This window comes from Fukomys damarensis, unplaced genomic scaffold, assembly GCF_012274545.1.
Source record: "Fukomys damarensis isolate Sample0158 unplaced genomic scaffold, DMR_v1.0_HiC HiC_scaffold_37, whole genome shotgun sequence".
Classification (NCBI taxonomy): Eukaryota; Metazoa; Chordata; class Mammalia; order Rodentia; family Bathyergidae; genus Fukomys; species Fukomys damarensis.
In genome coordinates this window covers 22,166,756-22,172,918 of record NW_022900949.1, presented here as the reverse complement: position 1 = coordinate 22,172,918, position 6,163 = coordinate 22,166,756, and the positions used below count along the sequence as shown (strand labels likewise).

Sequence of the window (6,163 nt, the reverse complement as noted above, 5' to 3'; positions counted from 1 at the left end):
ATAAAGACAAACAAAAGGAGCAAATAACACTATTACTTCACATGCTAACTATGGCTTTTGCAACATGTCTGAATACAACCTGTCTTTCTCTGGGAAAACAGAGTAACCCAGCTAAAATATACAAAGGCCTCTCAAAAAGAATGTTTATTATTTTCTGACTGGCCAATATGGGAAGCTCTTTCTTATATTTAACAACTTTCTCACCTGCTATGAGATAAGTGGATGCATTCAAAGGCTCAGTCACCAGCCTCTGGCACTGCTGGGAGGAAGTGGAACTCATGAGAGGCGGGGCTTAGCGGGAGGCAGTTGGGTCATCGGGTGCACTGCCCTTGGTGGGGATGTTATGATCTCAACTGTTCCTTGTCCTCTCTCTTTCACACCAAACCATATGGTTTTTCACCACAGGCCCAAAAGCAATGAGGCCAACCAATCGTGGACTTATGCCTCCACACGCAAGCCTAAATAAACCTTTTCTCTTCCCAAGCTGATGATCACAGGTATTTGTTACAATACTTGAAAGCTGGGCTGGGGATTTGGCTCGGTAGTTCCACCTCCTGCCTTGCAAGCTCAAAGGCCTGAGTTTAATCCCCAGTACCAAAAATTAAAAATAAAAATAAAAAACAATACTTGAAAGCTGTCTAACATACCCCCACATGGGTCTGAAAAGCTGGCTGGCTGCTCCGGATGCTTGTTTTCCCAGACTCCTTTGTGGCCAGCACAAAGGCAGGTAACGTCACCCACCCCTTGAATCCAAGGACAGGAAGCAAGAACAGCGGAGTGTGCTTTTTCTCTGATATCTGCAGCAACACTGTTTCAGAAATAAGTCACTGGGCCCAAAATTCTGCCAAGTCAGTCTCCTAAAAGCAGCCTGTGAACTAAGGTTTATTTGGGACCCAAGCTCAGGAAGTTAGGGAGCCAGAGTGCATTTTAATCAAAGGGTCTCCCCTGTGAGCACCCAAGCTTTGGCCCCATGGGGGTCCCTGGGGGATGGGTTAGAACAAACTCAGTTTACCCCACTGGGAGGTGAGAAATCTGGACTACTAGCCAACGTCATGGACTAAATGTATACATCCCCTCCCCATTCCTGCGTCAAAGCCCTGTGTGGCTATACGTGGAGTAAGGAAGTAATTAAGGTAAATAAAGTCATAAGAGTGGACCCTGACCCATCCAGTGTTCTTATGGAAGAGCCGCCAAAGAGCCCACACACAAGGAGAGGCCATCTGAGGACACAGGAAGAAGGTCGCCATCTAGACACAGAAGAAAGCCCTTCACTGGAAGCCAAATCAGCCAGAACCTTGACCTTGGACTTCCAGCCTCCAGGACTCAAAAAATTAAGTACTATGGCTCAGGTTGTGGTACATTATTATGGCTTCCTGAACTGACAGATACCTCCTCTGCTTCCCTTTGTCTTGTGAGCACTGTCACTCCCAGCCTGCGCCACTTGGGGTGGCCGGCATACTGTCAGAGGCAGCCACTGGGCAAAAGAATCATGGCAACTTTGAGGGACCCTAAGAGAGGAAGGAGCTGTGGGTGTCCATGGGGCTACAGGTAAGACCGTGACGAAACTGCTGCACTTAGAAGTCTGTGGCAGCAGGGGTGGGTTTTTCACCAGACCGGCTCTGAGGCATCAGCCCTTTTCCTGGAGACCCACCTCGGGCCAGGTGCCCAACTCTCCCAGACTCAGCAAGCTGCTTTCTCATGAATTTCTCTTCCTTTCTGTTGCTTGCAACTAGAAATACCCACCGTGCACTCCACATTAAGTCTTTATCCATATCATCTGTATCTCACCACCCAAAACTGCAACAACAAAGATACAAGGCAAACTCATCGATGACCCTGAAGGGATACCCTCTGCAAAATGAATGTACAGCATCTGCCTCAAATATGTATCAAAAAGCCTTAACACTTTCTCATGGCACCCAGCACTTCTGTTGCTAGCTAATTGTCTTAAAAATATATAATTGGATAAGAACTAAAAGATGAAGACTTTTTTCAGAGCATTATCAATAACAGCAAAAAAAAATTAGAAACAAATCAAAGGTCCAAAACCAGAGGAATATTTAAATAACTGCAAGACACGTACAGTGGAATACTTTGTAGGTATTAAAAATGACATTATATCAGTATGTTTTCAATGTGAAAAAAATGTTCATGGTGTAAACAAAAAAGCAAGTTGCATAACAGTATATTCAGTGGGATCTCAGTTTTGTAAGAAAAAATATGCAAGTCTTAAGAAAATACAGACAGAATATATATCAATATATTCATGAAAGTTATACTGGGGGAGAAGAAGAACAAAGGTAATTTTTGTTTTTACCTTATATTTAAATATATGTATAATGGTTCAATCAGAAGCATTAGCTACTTACCACATTTTTACATCAAAGTAGTACCTGCTCCTTTCATTTGCAAAGATGTTCTAGGGTAAGAAAGTAGCTATCACTAAAAAGTTTACTAAGGTAGTTAAGGAAATCTCCCATAGGAGAAGACATATGAAGATTGCATTAATCAACTTTCCCATTGCTAGCGTGATACTTGACACCCACGACTTAAAGGAGAGGTTTAATTTAGCTCATGGTCTCAGACGATTCAGTCCATAGTCAGCTGGCCAAAGGCAAGAACATCGTGGTGGAAGGACTTAGCCAAGCAAGGTTGCTTAGTTTATGGTGGTGAGGAAGGAGAGAAGGGAACAGCACCAAAGAGGAAAGGCAAAGGACCACATACAGTACCCAACATCACACCTCTGTAACTCATCCAGACACACCCAGAAGTGTGCTTTACTAAGAATCCCTGAGGAAGCTCCCAAGCCAATCAGGTTGACACTACTAAGCTCAACCACCACCCAATCTTCAAGACAATTTAGCATATAATTTAACACGGCCTTACTCAAACTGCCATGGTTAATATCAGCCGGCACAAAAATAATGGAAAGATTATGCGGGAACAATTAGCCATCAAGTGTGACTCAATATGGGAATTTATTCAGGGCTAAAAGTACAAACCTAAGACTGTCTTCATCATCAGTTGAATCAAGATGTTCTGGAATAAAACCAATTACATGAGATCAAAAAGTCCTGGCCAAAAAAAAATAGACTTTGGATTATATACAAATATTAATAAAAGCAGTAGATATTACTGATATCATAACTGTTGTTAGCAGGACATTTGCAAGTCCTAAGGAGACAAATAAATATCTCTGCCAGAAAAACTAAAGCAAACATGTAAGGCGAGCACTACTAAATTATGTTCTGTTGCCCTGGCATCTCTGAGGCTTTGCGAAGTTATCTGACACGTTACAGAATCTGGAATTTGTCACGGGTTACGGGAGAAGTCATTTCTCCCACTTATCTATCAGATGGCCAAAAGACTGTTTTACTTCTAGTCGTGTATTTAGCACCTGGTGAGATAGAAGCTGCACTGCTCCCCACCACCTTTTACCTCCTTGCGCCATCCAAGCAAGCTCAGATCTGGCTTGGGTGAGGCATCCGTGCACACAGAGCTTGCACTCTGTCCCTTCTCCATTTTGCTCGGCCCCGAGAGCCTGACCTTCACAGGTGACACCATGGACTCCTGTGACCTTGAGCTTCCGGGAGGGTCTGGCCAATGGGGAGCCCCTGCAGGAGAAGGATGAGGTAGGAGCTTCTCTCGGTTGAACCAGACGCTGGACCAAGGCTGCGCTCACCCAAGGTGGTGACAAACCTTCCCCAGATGGAGCCAGTTGGGATTCCAGAGGAAGAATCCAGAAATATCGGGGTGATCGGCCCATAGCGATTCTCGGAAGAGCTTACACAGTGCCACAGTGCCCTCACAGGATGTTCTACCTATGTGTCCAGGTGTGGAGTTTCTACGGGGATCAAGGAACTTGACTCAGGAGAACTAGATTCTGTGAGTGTTGTGGCAACGACCTAGATACCTTTATCAGCGCCCAGGAATGTTCAAGGTCCTGGCTTGGTTTCAAGTCTGCAAGGAAAAGACAGTGGGCTGCAGACCAGGTTAGTACTCCCTGGCTCTCTCCTGCAGATGGCCCACATCTCTCGGCCTTGGGGCTAGAACCGGAAGCAGCCTCTCCACAGAGGGTTTGACCCTCGGTACATCAGCCTAGGCTCTGGAAGCCACTCACCCAGCCACCTTCCAGCCTGGGGGTGCTAAGACCGTGCAGGCACCAGCAACAGAGCACTGCGATCGTCTGTGAATCTTTGAACACCTCCCCGCCATTGTAAACAGTCACTCTATTCATCGCTCCTCAGATTTCTCAATCGAGTTCGTCACCTCTTTCCCACAGGGATTCCGACTGATCCCTATGTCTTGGGGAAAGCTGGTCTTGCTCCAGGAACTCACCACGGTTTGTTTAAGGCAATCAGCAAATTCCATTCCGGTGACCAAGGAGTGGGCAGAAGCCATGGGTTCAGCGTGGGTGCAGTCACTTTGGGGCGGATATTGGCAGAGCCGTCCCTGATGACACACGGGGGGGGGCTGTCTTACTCAAAGAACAATGAGGGTCAGAGTGAGCTAGGAGGGGTCTCCCCAAGGCCATCAGGGCCTGGCTGCTTTCACGCAGGGTCTCTGCCAGGCCTGTGTGCTTGTGCCGGTGGGAGGAGCAGGTGCAGGGAGGCGCCAGGCCCGGAAGTCGGGTATGTGCCTTCCTCCCGTGCTCCCCAGGTCAGAACTCAGCCCAGGGCCACACCTGACCACAGGAGGCTGGGGTGCAGCGTTGCTGTGTGACCACGAAGCAGACAGAACAGTTGGATGAACCACTGGGCCAGTCTAACTCATTCTCCATCAAGGAGGGGTTGTTCTGCTGGAATGCACCGGGCAGCACGCAGCAGGAGTGAACTACGGTGACTTCGGTAAGAAGGGATTCATTTGTTTTCATGCATCAAGGAATCTGGGAGTAGACAATCCAGAGCTGGCAAAAAAGGCCCTCTCCTCCCTTCCTCCTCTGTAGCCCTTGAAGCGTGACATATATGCGTCCGGTTGGGAGACAGCAAACGGAGCCCTCTTAGTGCCAGACCCATCTGTGTCAGCTGCCCCGAAGCCCACCACAGCTCTAGAGACACAAACCAAGTGTCGTTATTGCTTCAGATCTTTCAAGCCGGACTTTCTCTTCCTTGAAGAAAAAAATCCTAACTCATAAAACCAAATTCTTGGATTCTTTAGCCCCGTACATACCCGACAATGGATTTGACCACATTTATCTCCTCAGACCAAGACGTGGGAATAAAATTAACATGAGCTGATCAAACATGGCAGACACCTTTGAGTAGGAAAACTTGTATTTTTTTTAAACTAAGTTTATTGGTACCATTTAGCTACACGTAATGATCACATTCATCATATGGAATTTGCACTTGTATGTGAAACAGCTTCTTTTTTTTAACTTGTATTTTTAAAAAAGAAAAATTCAAAGTGAAATCACACAATTAAATGTCACTGTCAAGCATGTTTTCCTCCCCTATTATCCTCGAAGTTTTGGAAGGCCTGTAAATAGATTTTAAATTTTGGTATTAATTATCCCCACTGGTTCTGCAGTCGTGCGCTGAAGTGCTGCATTTTTAAGTTTCAATAATTGGCCTCCTGAGACTCGCGGAGAGAAAGAACACACTCCAGAATGTCATCTTCTATTCTCAACATGTGACTATCATTATCTTCAAACAGTAATGCTTCCAAATGTACGAGCTATGTATGAGCTACTGTAGGGCTTTAAAATCCTTGGCTTGACATTTATAGCTGTCCTGGCCAGGAGAAGTTCATTTTAGCTGGGTTCCACTTAGGTTTCATGCATGCCCTCTCGGCTGTTTGGAAACACTGTAAAATATTGGGATACACACACACACACACACACACACACACACACACACCCCTACCCTCAGTCAGGTTTTTTGTTTTTGGCAGGAGCTGTGTGTCACAGATTCAGAAGGAGGAAGTGATTTAGACTAAGTCTATGACTGCACAAAGCCATCTGATCCCCAATCAATGTCACACAGCGAGGGCAGTCCCAGGATGAACGGCCAAGCTGGCCCGTGTGTGCAGGTAAGCTTTCTCCAGAACCCTGATTGGGCCCCGTTAAAGATCCCAGTTCCCGGAGGTCCAGGCTGGAGCAGAGATGCCAAGCCCAGTTAGGAGAGCCTCCAAAACCTCTCTTGAGCCTTTGGTAGAGGTAAAA

The 6,163-nt window shown here is 46.2% G+C and overlaps 1 long non-coding RNA gene across 1 annotated transcript; it reads left to right on the top strand.

Moving 5' to 3' along the window:
- The first annotated feature begins 3,921 nt into the window (after positions 1-3,921).
- LOC104859300 lies at positions 3,922-5,255 on the top strand. Its single transcript, XR_779344.1, has 4 exons — positions 3,922-3,992; positions 4,283-4,342; positions 4,660-4,847; positions 4,946-5,255. It is a non-coding gene; the product is annotated as an uncharacterized LOC104859300 (long non-coding RNA).
- Positions 5,256-6,163: the final 908 nt, after the last annotated feature.